The following is a 14,177-nucleotide window of genomic DNA, read 5'->3' on the forward strand; positions in this document are numbered from 1 at the left end:
ATATTTTTGTTCTTCCCGCCAATACAATCCACTGACAACGACCGAACAGTTCTGCGTTCCGAGATTATTTTTTGTTATTTGCCTGTTTGGGGGCCCGCCTGTGAAATTGCGCGATTCTTGCAATTCTCTTTCAGCCTCTCATCACTAGCTGTTTTTGCAGAATATTAAAAATACGATAGTTTTCACTACTCATATTAACTAGGTGTCATTTACGTTACCTTAAGTCATTTATTTTTCAACTGGATTTTACAAAGGTGCATGACATGCAGGCGCTAAAGTTGTCAGGAGGGGTTTCAAACCATGCCTATAGGGGAGTCTGCGACCTGAATGACTTAATGGTTTTTTCAATGCAATCGAGTTTTTCTTTTTCTTTTAGGGTTTAACAAGTTTCTCACCTGTTACCTGTGGCTTGACTTTAGATGTGGCCAGTTCGATTACCCTGCAGACTATAAGAGTGTCTTCAGAATATGGCCAATTTGACATGATTTAAAAATGCCTCAGATAGGACCAAAAAAGTGTCTGGAGCTTCCCGTCAGGGTAAGAGTGACAACAGGTTTCCACATGTCAAAATGGGGAAATCTTAGCAATGGCTTCATGGTTATTCATGAGAATCGTGTTGTTGTATTGTTGAGTGTATCATGGATCTCACCTGAAATCTGTGGCTTGACTACAAACCTGTAACCTATGCTACTGTGCCTATAGAGCTAGAAGGCTGGATAACCAGTGTGTAAAGGTGTGAAGTGGGATAGATGGCCTGCAGTCCTATCCCAAATGGACACTAATCCCTATGTACTTGCGGAGATCTGAGAGGATGCGATTGGTATAAGAAACACGACTAAACTTCAACCTCCGGAGGGGTCAAAAAAATGCATTTTCGTTGTCGGCAGGATTTGAACCTGCGCAGGAAGATCCTAATGGATTTCTAGTCCATCGCCTAACCACTCGGCCACGACAACGTTGACAGAAAAAACAGCTTGTTAGGAGTGAATGGGCCAACAGGCATAGCCTACAGAAAGTGAAATTTAACACTGAAAGATAATGCAGTAACTCATTATAATGCAATAACACAAAATGTTCCCCTCATTCATTTGTTATTAAGTCCAGCTGTTTTCTTATTTAACCTTGATCTTTGCTCAGCTCCAGAAGGTCTGCATTTGAGAGTGTTTTATTATGAATTGTTATTTCACTGTGTGAAGTTGTTATTTCATCATTCTTATTATTACTGCTGAGCAGCATGACTCCTGAGAGGCACTAAAAAACTGTCAGAAGTGGGATTTGAACCCACGCCTCCATGGGAGACTGCGACCTGAACGCAGCGCCTTAGACCGCTCGGCCATCCTGACTACAGCACAGTAACTGGGTATCGGGTTAAAGTGTATGCGGTAAAAGTAGAAATATGAACAACGCTCTAAAATCACCACAGAGACCAGAACAACTATGCACGATACTGACTTGCACTTTCAATAGTCATTTGTTTTTATAAATTAAAAAGTCCAGTCATTGATTTAACCTCAATATGGCCTTCAATGGGAAAGAGTAGTAAATCGTCATTGAATGAGCGCTAAACTGGCATCAGAATATGGCCATTCTGATATAAATGATAAAATTCCTCAGATAAGACTGAAAAAGTGTCTGGAAATATCAGCAACCATCAGGGTAAGAGTGACAACAGGTCCACATGGGGGAAATCCTTACAAATGGCTTAATGGGTCATTTCAACGCAATCGTGTTATTATTTATTTTTAGGGTTTAACAAGGCAGCTCACCTGTGACTTGACATTAGATGCGGCGACTTCGATTACCCTGCAGACGATATTTTTGTTCTTCCCGCCAATACAATCCACTGACAACGACCGACGAGTTCTGCGTTCCGAGATTATTTTTGTTATTTGCCTGTTTGGGGCCCGCCTGTGAAATTGCGCGATTCTTGCAATTCTCTTTCAGCCTCTCATCAACTAGCTGTTTTTGCAGAATATTAAAATACGATAGTTATTCACTACTCATATTAACTAGGTGTCATTTACGTTACCTTAAGTCATTTATTTTTCAACTGGATTTTACAAAGGTGCATGACATGCAGGCGCTAAAAAGTTGTCAGGAGGGGGTTTCAAACCATGCCTATAGGGGAGTCTGCGACCTGAATGACTTAATGGTTATTTTCAATGCAATCAAGTTTTTTCTTTTTCTTTTAGGGTTTAACAAGGTTTCTCACCTGTTACCTGTGGCTTGACTTTAGATGTGGCCAGTTCGATTACCCTGCAGACTATAAGAGTGTCTTCAGAATATGGCCAATTTGACATGAATTTAAAAATGCCTCAGATAGGACCAAAAAAGTGTCTGGAGCTTCCCGTCAGGGTAAGAGTGACAACAGGTTTCCACATGTCAAAATGGGGGAAATCTTAGCAAATGGCTTCATGGTTATTCATGAGAATCGTGTTGTTGTATTGTTGAGTGTATCATGGGATCTCACCTGAAATCTGTGGCTTGACTACAAACCTGTAACCTATGCTACTGTGGCCTATAGAGCTAGAAGGCTGGATAACCAGGTGTGTAAAGGTGTGAAGTGGGATAGATGGCCTGCAGTCCTATCCCAAATGGACAACTAATCCCTATGTACTTGCGGAGATCTGAGAGGATGCGATTGGTATAAGAAACACGACTAAACTTCAACCTCCGGAGGGGTCAAAAAAATGCATTTTCGTTGTCGGCAGGATTTGAACCTGCGCAGGAAGATCCTAATGGATTTCTAGTCCATCGCCTTAACCACTCGGCCACGACAACGTTGACAGAAGAAAACAGGCTTGTTAGGAGTGAATGGGCCAACAGGCATAGCCTACAGAAAGTGAAATTTAACAACTGAAAGATAATGCAGTAACTCATTATAATGCAATAACACAAAATGTTCCCCTCATTCATTTGTTATTAAGTCCAGCTGTTTTCTTATTTAACCTTGATCTTTGCTCAGCTCCAGAAGGTCTGCATTTGAGAGTGTTTATTATGAATTGTTATTTCACTGTGTGAAGTTGTTATTTCATCATTCTTATTATTACTGCTGAGCAGCATGACTCCTGAGAGGCACTAAAAAACTGTCAGAAGTGGGATTTGAACCCACGCCTCCATGGGAGACTGCGACCTGAACGCAGCGCCTTAGACCGCTCGGCCATCCTGACTACAGCACAGTAACTGGGTATCGGGTTAAAGTGTATGCGGTAAAAGTAGAAATATGAACAACGCTCTAAAATCACCACAGAGACCAGAACAACTATGCACGATACTGACTTGCACTTTCAATAGTCATTTGTTTTTATAAATAAAAAGTCCAGTCATTGATTTAACCTCAATATGGCCTTCAATGGGAAAGAGTAGTAAATCGTCATTGAATGAGCGCTAAACTGGCATCAGAATATGGCCATTCTGATATAAATGATAAAATTCCTCAGATAAGACTGAAAAAGTGTCTGGAAATATCAGCAACCATCAGGGTAAGAGTGACAACAGGTCCACATGGGGGAAATCCTTACAAATGGCTTAATGGGTCATTTCAACGCAATCGTGTTATTATTTATTTTTAGGGTTTAACAAGGCAGCTCACCTGTGACTTGACATTAGATGCGGCGACTTCGATTACCCTGCAGACGATATTTTTGTTCTTCCCGCCAATACAATCCACTGACAACGACCGACGAGTTCTGCGTTCCGAGATTATTTTTGTTATTTGCCTGTTTGGGGCCCGCCTGTGAAATTGCGCGATTCTTGCAATTCTCTTTCAGCCTCTCATCAACTAGCTGTTTTTGCAGAATATTAAAAATACGATAGTTATTCACTACTCATATTAACTAGGTGTCATTTACGTTACCTTAAGTCATTTATTTTTCAACTGGATTTTACAAAGGTGCATGACATGCAGGCGCTAAAAAGTTGTCAGGAGGGGGTTTCAAACCATGCCTATAGGGGAGTCTGCGACCTGAATGACTTAATGGTTATTTTCAATGCAATCAAGTTTTTTCTTTTTCTTTTAGGGTTTAACAAGGTTTCTCACCTGTTACCTGTGGCTTGACTTTAGATGTGGCCAGTTCGATTACCCTGCAGACTATAAGAGTGTCTTCAGAATATGGCCAATTTGACATGAATTTAAAAATGCCTCAGATAGGACCAAAAAAGTGTCTGGAGCTTCCCGTCAGGGTAAGAGTGACAACAGGTTTCCACATGTCAAAATGGGGGAAATCTTAGCAAATGGCTTCATGGTTATTCATGAGAATCGTGTTGTTGTATTGTTGAGTGTATCATGGGATCTCACCTGAAATCTGTGGCTTGACTACAAACCTGTAACCTATGCTACTGTGGCCTATAGAGCTAGAAGGCTGGATAACCAGGTGTGTAAAGGTGTGAAGTGGGACAGATGGCCTGCAGTCCTATCCCAAATGGACAACTAATCCCTATGTACTTGCGGAGATCTGAGAGGATGCGATTGGTATAAGAAACACGACTAAACTTCAACCTCCGGAGGGGTCAAAAAAATGCATTTTCGTTGTCGGCAGGATTTGAACCTGCGCAGGAAGATCCTAATGGATTTCTAGTCCATCGCCTTAACCACTCGGCCACGACAACGTTGACAGAAGAAAACAGCTTGTTAGGAGTGAATGGGCCAACAGGCATAGCCTACAGAAAGTGAAATTTAACAACTGAAAGATAATGCAGTAACTCATTATAATGCAATAACACAAAATGTTCCCCTCATTCATTTGTTATTAAGTCCAGCTGTTTTCTTATTTAACCTTGATCTTTGCTCAGCTCCAGAAGGTCTGCATTTGAGAGTGTTTATTATGAATTGTTATTTCACTGTGTGAAGTTGTTATTTCATCATTCTTATTATTACTGCTGAGCAGCATGACTCCTGAGAGGCACTAAAAAACTGTCAGAAGTGGGATTTGAACCCACGCCTCCATGGGAGACTGCGACCTGAACGCAGCGCCTTAGACCGCTCGGCCATCCTGACTACAGCACAGTAACTGGGTATCGGGTTAAAGTGTATGCGGTAAAAGTAGAAATATGAACAACGCTCTAAAATCACCACAGAGACCAGAACAACTATGCACGATACTGACTTGCACTTTCAATAGTCATTTGTTTTTATAATTAAAAAGTCCAGTCATTGATTTAACCTCAATATGGCCTTCAATGGGAAAGAGTAGTAAATCGTCATTGAATGAGCGCTAAACTGGCATCAGAATATGGCCATTCTGATATAAATGATAAAATTCCTCAGATAAGACTGAAAAAGTGTCTGGAAATATCAGCAACCATCAGGGTAAGAGTGACAACAGGTCCACATGGGGGAAATCCTTACAAATGGCTTAATGAGTCATTTCAACGCAATCGTGTTATTATTTATTTTTAGGGTTTAACAAGGCAGCTCACCTGTGACTTGACATTAGATGCGGCGACTTGATTACCCTGCAGACGATATTTTTGTTCTTCCCGCCAATACAATCCACTGACAACGACCGACGAGTTCTGCGTTCCGAGATTATTTTTGTTATTTGCCTGTTTGGGGCCCGCCTGTGAAATTGCGCGATTCTTGCAATTCTCTTTCAGCCTCTCATCAACTAGCTGTTTTTGCAGAATATTAAAAATACGATAGTTATTCACTACTCATATTAACTAGGTGTCATTTACGTTACCTTAAGTCATTTATTTTCAACTGGATTTTACAAAGGTGCATGACATGCAGGCGCTAAAAAGTTGTCAGGAGGGGGTTTCAAACCATGCCTATAGGGGAGTCTGCGACCTGAATGACTTAATGGTTATTTTCAATGCAATCAAGTTTTTTCTTTTTCTTTTAGGGTTTAACAAGGTTTCTCACCTGTTACCTGTGGCTTGACTTTAGATGTGGCCAGTTCGATTACCCTGCAGACTATAAGAGTGTCTTCAGAATATGGCCAATTTGACATGAATTTAAAAATGCCTCAGATAGGACCAAAAAAGTGTCTGGAGCTTCCCGTCAGGGTAAGAGTGACAACAGGTTTCCACATGTCAAAATGGGGGAAATCTTAGCAAATGGCTTCATGGTTATTCATGAGAATCGTGTTGTTGTATTGTTGAGTGTATCATGGGATCTCACCTGAAATCTGTGGCTTGACTACAAACCTGTAACCTATGCTACTGTGGCCTATAGAGCTAGAAGGCTGGATAACCAGGTGTGTAAAGGTGTGAAGTGGGATAGATGGCCTGCAGTCCTATCCCAAATGGACAACTAATCCCTATGTACTTGCGGAGATCTGAGAGGATGCGATTGGTATAAGAAACACGACTAAACTTCAACCTCCGGAGGGGTCAAAAAATGCATTTTCGTTGTCGGCAGGATTTGAACCTGCGCAGGAAGATCCTAATGGATTTCTAGTCCATCGCCTTAACCACTCGGCCACGACAACGTTGACAGAAGAAAACAGGCTTGTTAGGAGTGAATGGGCCAACAGGCATAGCCTACAGAAAGTGAAATTTAACAACTGAAAGATAATGCAGTAACTCATTATAATGCAATAACACAAAATGTTCCCCTCATTCATTTGTTATTAAGTCCAGCTGTTTTCTTATTTAACCTTGATCTTTGCTCAGCTCCAGAAGGTCTGCATTTGAGAGTGTTTATTATGAATTGTTATTTCACTGTGTGAAGTTGTTATTTCATCATTCTTATTATTACTGCTGAGCAGCATGACTCCTGAGAGGCACTAAAAAACTGTCAGAAGTGGGATTTGAACCCACGCCTCCATGGGAGACTGCGACCTGAACGCAGCGCCTTAGACCGCTCGGCCATCCTGACTACAGCACAGTAACTGGGTATCGGGTTAAAGTGTATGCGGTAAAAGTAGAAATATGAACAACGCTCTAAAATCACCACAGAGACCAGAACAACTATGCACGATACTGACTTGCACTTTCAATAGTCATTTGTTTTTATAAATTAAAAAGTCCAGTCATTGATTTAACCTCAATATGGCCTTCAATGGGAAAGAGTAGTAAATCGTCATTGAATGAGCGCTAAACTGGCATCAGAATATGGCCATTCTGATATAAATGATAAAATTCCTCAGATAAGACTGAAAAAGTGTCTGGAAATATCAGCAACCATCAGGGTAAGAGTGACAACAGGTCCACATGGGGGAAATCCTTACAAATGGCTTAATGGGTCATTTCAACGCAATCGTGTTATTATTTATTTTTAGGGTTTAACAAGGCAGCTCACCTGTGACTTGACATTAGATGCGGCGACTTTGATTACCCTGCAGACGATATTTTTGTTCTTCCCGCCAATACAATCCACTGACAACGACCGACGAGTTCTGCGTTCCGAGATTATTTTTGTTATTTGCCTGTTTGGGGCCCGCCTGTGAAATTGCGCGATTCTTGCAATTCTCTTTCAGCCTCTCATCAACTAGCTGTTTTTGCAGAATATTAAAAATACGATAGTTATTCACTACTCATATTAACTAGGTGTCATTTACGTTACCTTAAGTCATTTATTTTTCAACTGGATTTTACAAAGGTGCATGACATGCAGGCGCTAAAAAATTGTCAGGAGGGGGTTTCAAACCATGCCTATAGGGGAGTCTGCGACCTGAATGACTTAATGGTTATTTTCAATGCAATCAAGTTTTTCTTTTTCTTTTAGGGTTTAACAAGGTTTCTCACCTGTTACCTGTGGCTTGACTTTAGATGTGGCCAGTTCGATTACCCTGCAGACTAAGAGTGTCTTCAGAATATGGCCAATTTGACATGAATTTAAAAATGCCTCAGATAGGACCAAAAAAGTGTCTGGAGCTTCCCGTCAGGGTAAGAGTGACAACAGGTTTCCACATGTCAAAATGGGGGAAATCTTAGCAAATGGCTTCATGGTTATTCATGAGAATCGTGTTGTTGTATTGTTGAGTGTATCATGGGATCTCACCTGAAATCTGTGGCTTGACTACAAACCTGTAACCTATGCTACTGTGGCCTATAGAGCTAGAAGGCTGGATAACCAGGTGTGTAAAGGTGTGAAGTGGGATAGATGGCCTGCAGTCCTATCCCAAATGGACAACTAATCCCTATGTACTTGCGGAGATCTGAGAGGATGCGATTGGTATAAGAAACACGACTAAACTTCAACCTCCGGAGGGGTCAAAAAAATGCATTTTCGTTGTCGGCAGGATTTGAACCTGCGCAGGAAGATCCTAATGGATTTCTAGTCCATCGCCTTAACCACTCGGCCACGACAACGTTGACAGAAGAAAACAGGCTTGTTAGGAGTGAATGGGCCAACAGGCATAGCCTACAGAAAGTGAAATTTAACAACTGAAAGATAATGCAGTAACTCATTATAATGCAATAACACAAAATGTTCCCCTCATTCATTTGTTATTAAGTCCAGCTGTTTTCTTATTTAACCTTGATCTTTGCTCAGCTCCAGAAGGTCTGCATTTGAGAGTGTTTATTATGAATTGTTATTTCACTGTGTGAAGTTGTTATTTCATCATTCTTATTATTACTGCTGAGCAGCATGACTCCTGAGAGGCACTAAAAAACTGTCAGAAGTGGGATTTGAACCCACGCCTCCATGGGAGACTGCGACCTGAACGCAGCGCCTTAGACCGCTCGGCCATCCTGACTACAGCACAGTAACTGGGTATCGGGTTAAAGTGTATGCGGTAAAAGTAGAAATATGAACAACGCTCTAAAATCACCACAGAGACCAGAACAACTATGCACGATACTGACTTGCACTTTCAATAGTCATTTGTTTTTATAAATTAAAAAGTCCAGTCATTGATTTAACCTCAATATGGCCTTCAATGGGAAAGAGTAGTAAATCGTCATTGAATGAGCGCTAAACTGGCATCAGAATATGGCCATTCTGATATAAATGATAAAATTCCTCAGATAAGACTGAAAAAGTGTCTGGAAATATCAGCAACCATCAGGGTAAGAGTGACAACAGGTCCACATGGGGGAAATCCTTACAAATGGCTTAATGGGTCATTTCAACGCAATCGTGTTATTATTTATTTTTAGGGTTTAACAAGGCAGCTCACCTGTGACTTGACATTAGATGCGGCGACTTTGATTACCCTGCAGACGATATTTTTGTTCTTCCCGCCAATACAATCCACTGACAACGACCGACGAGTTCTGCGTTCCGAGATTATTTTTGTTATTTGCCTGTTTGGGGCCCGCCTGTGAAATTGCGCGATTCTTGCAATTCTCTTTCAGCCTCTCATCAACTAGCTGTTTTTGCAGAATATTAAAAATACGATAGTTATTCACTACTCATATTAACTAGGTGTCATTTACGTTACCTTAAGTCATTTATTTTTCAACTGGATTTTACAAAGGTGCATGACATGCAGGCGCTAAAAAGTTGTCAGGAGGGGGTTTCAAACCATGCCTATAGGGGAGTCTGCGACCTGAATGACTTAATGGTTATTTTCAATGCAATCAAGTTTTTTCTTTTTCTTTTAGGGTTTAACAAGGTTTCTCACCTGTTACCTGTGGCTTGACTTTAGATGTGGCCAGTTCGATTACCCTGCAGACTATAAGAGTGTCTTCAGAATATGGCCAATTTGACATGAATTTAAAAATGCCTCAGATAGGACCAAAAAAGTGTCTGGAGCTTCCCGTCAGGGTAAGAGTGACAACAGGTTTCCACATGTCAAAATGGGGGAAATCTTAGCAAATGGCTTCATGGTTATTCATGAGAATCGTGTTGTTGTATTGTTGAGTGTATCATGGGATCTCACCTGAAATCTGTGGCTTGACTACAAACCTGTAACCTATGCTACTGTGGCCTATAGAGCTAGAAGGCTGGATAACCAGGTGTGTAAAGGTGTGAAGTGGGATAGATGGCCTGCAGTCCTATCCCAAATGGACAACTAATCCCTATGTACTTGCGGAGATCTGAGAGGATGCGATTGGTATAAGAAACACGACTAAACTTCAACCTCCGGAGGGGTCAAAAAAATGCATTTTCGTTGTCGGCAGGATTTGAACCTGCGCAGGAAGATCCTAATGGATTTCTAGTCCATCGCCTTAACCACTCGGCCACGACAACGTTGACAGAAGAAAACAGGCTTGTTAGGAGTGAATGGGCCAACAGGCATAGCCTACAGAAAGTGAAATTTAACAACTGAAAGATAATGCAGTAACTCATTATAATGCAATAACACAAAATGTTCCCCTCATTCATTTGTTATTAAGTCCAGCTGTTTTCTTATTTAACCTTGATCTTTGCTCAGCTCCAGAAGGTCTGCATTTGAGAGTGTTTATTATGAATTGTTATTTCACTGTGTGAAGTTGTTATTTCATCATTCTTATTATTACTGCTGAGCAGCATGACTCCTGAGAGGCACTAAAAAACTGTCAGAAGTGGGATTTGAACCCACGCCTCCATGGGAGACTGCGACCTGAACGCAGCGCCTTAGACCGCTCGGCCATCCTGACTACAGCACAGTAACTGGGTATCGGGTTAAAGTGTATGCGGTAAAAGTAGAAATATGAACAACGCTCTAAAATCACCACAGAGACCAGAACAACTATGCACGATACTGACTTGCACTTTCAATAGTCATTTGTTTTTATAAATTAAAAAGTCCAGTCATTGATTTAACCTCAATATGGCCTTCAATGGGAAAGAGTAGTAAATCGTCATTGAATGAGCGCTAAACTGGCATCAGAATATGGCCATTCTGATATAAATGATAAAATTCCTCAGATAAGACTGAAAAAGTGTCTGGAAATATCAGCAACCATCAGGGTAAGAGTGACAACAGGTCCACATGGGGGAAATCCTTACAAATGGCTTAATGGGTCATTTCAACGCAATCGTGTTATTATTTATTTTTAGGGTTTAACAAGGCAGCTCACCTGTGACTTGACATTAGATGCGGCGACTTCGATTACCCTGCAGACGATATTTTTGTTCTTCCCGCCAATACAATCCACTGACAACGACCGACGAGTTCTGCGTTCCGAGATTATTTTTGTTATTTGCCTGTTTGGGGCCCGCCTGTGAAATTGCGCGATTCTTGCAATTCTCTTTCAGCCTCTCATCAACTAGCTGTTTTTGCAGAATATTAAAAATACGATAGTTATTCACTACTCATATTAACTAGGTGTCATTTACGTTACCTTAAGTCATTTATTTTTCAACTGGATTTTACAAAGGTGCATGACATGCAGGCGCTAAAAAGTTGTCAGGAGGGGGTTTCAAACCATGCCTATAGGGGAGTCTGCGACCTGAATGACTTAATGGTTATTTTCAATGCAATCAAGTTTTTTCTTTTTCTTTTAGGGTTTAACAAGGTTTCTCACCTGTTACCTGTGGCTTGACTTTAGATGTGGCCAGTTCGATTACCCTGCAGACTATAAGAGTGTCTTCAGAATATGGCCAATTTGACATGAATTTAAAAATGCCTCAGATAGGACCAAAAAAGTGTCTGGAGCTTCCCGTCAGGGTAAGAGTGACAACAGGTTTCCACATGTCAAAATGGGGGAAATCTTAGCAAATGGCTTCATGGTTATTCATGAGAATCGTGTTGTTGTATTGTTGAGTGTATCATGGGATCTCACCTGAAATCTGTGGCTTGACTACAAACCTGTAACCTATGCTACTGTGGCCTATAGAGCTAGAAGGCTGGATAACCAGGTGTGTAAAGGTGTGAAGTGGGATAGATGGCCTGCAGTCCTATCCCAAATGGACAACTAATCCCTATGTACTTGCGGAGATCTGAGAGGATGCGATTGGTATAAGAAACACGACTAAACTTCAACCTCCGGAGGGGTCAAAAAAATGCATTTTCGTTGTCGGCAGGATTTGAACCTGCGCAGGAAGATCCTAATGGATTTCTAGTCCATCGCCTTAACCACTCGGCCACGACAACGTTGACAGAAGAAAACAGGCTTGTTAGGAGTGAATGGGCCAACAGGCATAGCCTACAGAAAGTGAAATTTAACAACTGAAAGATAATGCAGTAACTCATTATAATGCAATAACACAAAATGTTCCCCTCATTCATTTGTTATTAAGTCCAGCTGTTTTCTTATTTAACCTTGATCTTTGCTCAGCTCCAGAAGGTCTGCATTTGAGAGTGTTTATTATGAATTGTTATTTCACTGTGTGAAGTTGTTATTTCATCATTCTTATTATTACTGCTGAGCAGCATGACTCCTGAGAGGCACTAAAAAACTGTCAGAAGTGGGATTTGAACCCACGCCTCCATGGGAGACTGCGACCTGAACGCAGCGCCTTAGACCGCTCGGCCATCCTGACTACAGCACAGTAACTGGGTATCGGGTTAAAGTGTATGCGGTAAAAGTAGAAATATGAACAACGCTCTAAAATCACCACAGAGACCAGAACAACTATGCACGATACTGACTTGCACTTTCAATAGTCATTTGTTTTTATAAATTAAAAAGTCCAGTCATTGATTTAACCTCAATATGGCCTTCAATGGGAAAGAGTAGTAAATCGTCATTGAATGAGCGCTAAACTGGCATCAGAATATGGCCATTCTGATATAAATGATAAAATTCCTCAGATAAGACTGAAAAAGTGTCTGGAAATATCAGCAACCATCAGGGTAAGAGTGACAACAGGTCCACATGGGGGAAATCCTTACAAATGGCTTAATGGGTCATTTCAACGCAATCGTGTTATTATTTATTTTTAGGGTTTAACAAGGCAGCTCACCTGTGACTTGACATTAGATGCGGCGACTTCGATTACCCTGCAGACGATATTTTTGTTCTTCCCGCCAATACAATCCACTGACAACGACCGACGAGTTCTGCGTTCCGAGATTATTTTTGTTATTTGCCTGTTTGGGGCCCGCCTGTGAAATTGCGCGATTCTTGCAATTCTCTTTCAGCCTCTCATCAACTAGCTGTTTTTGCAGAATATTAAAAATACGATAGTTATTCACTACTCATATTAACTAGGTGTCATTTACGTTACCTTAAGTCATTTATTTTTCAACTGGATTTTACAAAGGTGCATGACATGCAGGCGCTAAAAAGTTGTCAGGAGGGGGTTTCAAACCATGCCTATAGGGGAGTCTGCGACCTGAATGACTTAATGGTTATTTTCAATGCAATCAAGTTTTTTCTTTTTCTTTTAGGGTTTAACAAGGTTTCTCACCTGTTACCTGTGGCTTGACTTTAGATGTGGCCAGTTCGATTACCCTGCAGACTATAAGAGTGTCTTCAGAATATGGCCAATTTGACATGAATTTAAAAATGCCTCAGATAGGACCAAAAAAGTGTCTGGAGCTTCCCGTCAGGGTAAGAGTGACAACAGGTTTCCACATGTCAAAATGGGGGAAATCTTAGCAAATGGCTTCATGGTTATTCATGAGAATCGTGTTGTTGTATTGTTGAGTGTATCATGGGATCTCACCTGAAATCTGTGGCTTGACTACAAACCTGTAACCTATGCTACTGTGGCCTATAGAGCTAGAAGGCTGGATAACCAGGTGTGTAAAGGTGTGAAGTGGGATAGATGGCCTGCAGTCCTATCCCAAATGGACAACTAATCCCTATGTACTTGCGGAGATCTGAGAGGATGCGATTGGTATAAGAAACACGACTAAACTTCAACCTCCGGAGGGGTCAAAAAAATGCATTTTCGTTGTCGGCAGGATTTGAACCTGCGCAGGAAGATCCTAATGGATTTCTAGTCCATCGCCTTAACCACTCGGCCACGACAACGTTGACAGAAGAAAACAGGCTTGTTAGGAGTGAATGGGCCAACAGGCATAGCCTACAGAAAGTGAAATTTAACAACTGAAAGATAATGCAGTAACTCATTATAATGCAATAACACAAAATGTTCCCCTCATTCATTTGTTATTAAGTCCAGCTGTTTTCTTATTTAACCTTGATCTTTGCTCAGCTCCAGAAGGTCTGCATTTGAGAGTGTTTATTATGAATTGTTATTTCACTGTGTGAAGTTGTTATTTCATCATTCTTATTATTACTGCTGAGCAGCATGACTCCTGAGAGGCACTAAAAAACTGTCAGAAGTGGGATTTGAACCCACGCCTCCATGGGAGACTGCGACCTGAACGCAGCGCCTTAGACCGCTCGGCCATCCTGACTACAGCACAGTAACTGGGTATCGGGTTAAAGTGTATGCGGTAAAAGTA

The 14,177-nt window shown here is 41.2% G+C and overlaps 16 non-coding genes across 16 annotated transcripts; all 16 read right to left on the bottom strand.

Annotated features, from left to right (window-relative positions):
- Nucleotides 1-875: 875 nt before the first annotated feature.
- On the bottom strand, nt 876-956 carry trnas-aga. The gene has a single exon. It is a non-coding gene; the product is annotated as a tRNA-Ser (tRNA).
- A 304-nt stretch (nt 957-1,260) lies between these two features.
- On the bottom strand, nt 1,261-1,343 carry trnal-cag. Its single transcript has one exon. It is a non-coding gene; the product is annotated as a tRNA-Leu (tRNA).
- A 1,356-nt stretch (nt 1,344-2,699) lies between these two features.
- On the bottom strand, nt 2,700-2,781 carry trnas-aga. The gene has a single exon. It is a non-coding gene; the product is annotated as a tRNA-Ser (tRNA).
- A 306-nt stretch (nt 2,782-3,087) lies between these two features.
- On the bottom strand, nt 3,088-3,170 carry trnal-cag. The gene has a single exon. It is a non-coding gene; the product is annotated as a tRNA-Leu (tRNA).
- A 1,356-nt stretch (nt 3,171-4,526) lies between these two features.
- Nucleotides 4,527-4,608, bottom strand: trnas-aga. Its single transcript has one exon. It is a non-coding gene; the product is annotated as a tRNA-Ser (tRNA).
- A 305-nt stretch (nt 4,609-4,913) lies between these two features.
- On the bottom strand, nt 4,914-4,996 carry trnal-cag. The gene has a single exon. It is a non-coding gene; the product is annotated as a tRNA-Leu (tRNA).
- Nucleotides 4,997-6,349: 1,353 nt separating this feature from the next.
- trnas-aga lies at nt 6,350-6,431 on the bottom strand. The gene has a single exon. It is a non-coding gene; the product is annotated as a tRNA-Ser (tRNA).
- Nucleotides 6,432-6,737: 306 nt separating this feature from the next.
- trnal-cag lies at nt 6,738-6,820 on the bottom strand. Its single transcript has one exon. It is a non-coding gene; the product is annotated as a tRNA-Leu (tRNA).
- A 1,354-nt stretch (nt 6,821-8,174) lies between these two features.
- On the bottom strand, nt 8,175-8,256 carry trnas-aga. Its single transcript has one exon. It is a non-coding gene; the product is annotated as a tRNA-Ser (tRNA).
- Nucleotides 8,257-8,562: 306 nt separating this feature from the next.
- On the bottom strand, nt 8,563-8,645 carry trnal-cag. Its single transcript has one exon. It is a non-coding gene; the product is annotated as a tRNA-Leu (tRNA).
- A 1,357-nt stretch (nt 8,646-10,002) lies between these two features.
- On the bottom strand, nt 10,003-10,084 carry trnas-aga. The gene has a single exon. It is a non-coding gene; the product is annotated as a tRNA-Ser (tRNA).
- Nucleotides 10,085-10,390: 306 nt separating this feature from the next.
- Nucleotides 10,391-10,473, bottom strand: trnal-cag. Its single transcript has one exon. It is a non-coding gene; the product is annotated as a tRNA-Leu (tRNA).
- Nucleotides 10,474-11,830: 1,357 nt separating this feature from the next.
- trnas-aga lies at nt 11,831-11,912 on the bottom strand. Its single transcript has one exon. It is a non-coding gene; the product is annotated as a tRNA-Ser (tRNA).
- A 306-nt stretch (nt 11,913-12,218) lies between these two features.
- trnal-cag lies at nt 12,219-12,301 on the bottom strand. Its single transcript has one exon. It is a non-coding gene; the product is annotated as a tRNA-Leu (tRNA).
- Nucleotides 12,302-13,658: 1,357 nt separating this feature from the next.
- trnas-aga lies at nt 13,659-13,740 on the bottom strand. The gene has a single exon. It is a non-coding gene; the product is annotated as a tRNA-Ser (tRNA).
- A 306-nt stretch (nt 13,741-14,046) lies between these two features.
- Nucleotides 14,047-14,129, bottom strand: trnal-cag. The gene has a single exon. It is a non-coding gene; the product is annotated as a tRNA-Leu (tRNA).
- Nucleotides 14,130-14,177: the final 48 nt, after the last annotated feature.

This window comes from Oncorhynchus mykiss, unplaced genomic scaffold (genome assembly GCF_013265735.2).
Source record: "Oncorhynchus mykiss isolate Arlee unplaced genomic scaffold, USDA_OmykA_1.1 un_scaffold_292, whole genome shotgun sequence".
Classification (NCBI taxonomy): domain Eukaryota; kingdom Metazoa; phylum Chordata; class Actinopteri; order Salmoniformes; family Salmonidae; genus Oncorhynchus; species Oncorhynchus mykiss.